The sequence below is a fragment of the Protobothrops mucrosquamatus genome, unplaced genomic scaffold (assembly GCF_001527695.2).
Source record: "Protobothrops mucrosquamatus isolate PMUCROS unplaced genomic scaffold, P.Mucros_1.0 scaffold7623, whole genome shotgun sequence".
NCBI classification, from domain to species: Eukaryota; Metazoa; Chordata; class Lepidosauria; order Squamata; family Viperidae; genus Protobothrops; species Protobothrops mucrosquamatus.
Window position 1 is genome coordinate 12,856 of NW_015393422.1, and position 1,653 is coordinate 14,508.

Consider the following 1,653-nt stretch of genomic DNA (forward strand, 5'->3'; position numbering starts at 1 on the left):
CCCTGACAGTGGGAAGTAATGAAATCAGTAGGGCAACAGTTAAGTTAATGGGGGGAAAGGAAAAAGTCCACCAGAACACGAGCTAAACTGTATGCACTAAAGGAATAACATTGTGGACAGTCTGATCAATGTTGTATCTTCCAACTGCCGTGGGTCTGGATGTGGGACAGTTGATTCAAAGTGCTTGACTTTGAAAAAAACAAAGTAACATCTGTAACCCAATAAGACTTAAAAGAGGTGGATTCTTTTGTTACAGAAAGCCCTTCTCACCAACCACTGTTATGTCCTCCCAATTCACAACTCCTTCAACAATAGAGTCTTTTCCTTTGAATGTCTGAAGATCAGCTATCTGTGACTCTTCGTCCCAGTTGGGCTGGAGACTCGGATCTGGCTTGGAAATCAAAAGCTCTAGAGGAAGAGAAAGAAACATAACAAAAGAGAGGAAGATTATTGGTTTTCTTTATAGCTATATAACGCAATAAAGTGTCTTTCCAAGGACAGGCTGGGTAATTAGCTAGCTCAGAATTCTAATATAGGTACACCTCATAAAGGTTCATAGGTGACACATTGGAGTCCAATTTCTTTTTTTTTTTTATAGTGCCCTGATCAGAATATTGTTTTCCTTAATTGTTTCTCTGGTACCATTTCCTGCATGGTGCAAAATGATACTGAACCTCTTGGTCATTTCTGAGTTGTTTGTGGGAAAACAACCAAGTTCAGAGAATACAAAGAACCAAATAACTTAGAACTGACTACTAGTGTAGTGTACAGTAAGTTAAAATGCTGGAATAGATTTGGGAAGAACCAGGTTAAAGTCCACGCTAAGGCATGGAAACTTCAGGGAACCTTGCATCTGTCCTTTCTCAGCTCAATCTAACACAAAGGTCTGCTTTAAAGATAAAACGGATTCCCAAGTAAAATGTAATTTGCTCCCGGATTATTACATTTGCTTAATAAATAATAAAAACTCGCAAGATCAATTGTATAAGCAAAATGGAGTTGACGGCTTCAGAAAGGATTCCATGATCTTACAGGAATGGGAACATTACCTAAAGAGGTTATGTTTTCAGAATTTTCTTGCAGGACGGTGTAATACAATATTCTTTGCTCCTCATTTAGAAGGTCCCATTCCTCTTGGTTGAAGTATACAGCCACATCCTGGAATGCCACAGGACACTAGAAGAGGAAGAACATTGAATAAATGAAAGTCTACTATTCTGATGATTGATAACCATGCCATTTAGCAAAAATATTCAATAATAAAACCTGCTGCATCTTGAATTTTTAATTCCATAGCTAAATTTATATAAAGCTGTCCGGTATTTGAAACCTAAACGTAATGTTGAAGCAAGGGCTCCCCTAACATGTAGCAGGGTACAGATTAGAAATGTAACCATATTCCTACAACTGGGATGTAACTTATTGTTTTAACTTGTGGTTCTGATTTGTGGTTCGGCAAGCCATAGAAAGCAAGCCACTGACTTATCTTAACCAGGCCATTGGATTAAGTCATAATAGAGCTATAAGATGTTATGTGAACCTAAGATACTAACCCAGGATTTGTAATTAGGAAGGTCTGAACCAAGACACTGGAGTGTATGTTATATCTGTAGCTCTCCAAGTAAGAACAGGCTTTCCTAGAAAGCTGGGAAC

General features: G+C 38.2%; 1 long non-coding RNA gene across 1 annotated transcript in view; it reads right to left on the reverse strand.

The window, feature by feature from the left end:
* LOC107300606 overlaps positions 1 to 1,227 on the reverse strand; it is a 2,791-nt gene extending 1,564 nt beyond the window's left edge. The window contains exons 1-2 of the long non-coding RNA XR_001549229.1: positions 1,050 to 1,227; positions 271 to 408 (exon numbers count right to left, since the gene is read on the reverse strand). This is a non-coding gene — a long non-coding RNA (uncharacterized LOC107300606). The remainder of the gene's footprint in view (positions 1 to 270; positions 409 to 1,049) is intronic.
* Positions 1,228 to 1,653: the final 426 nt, after the last annotated feature.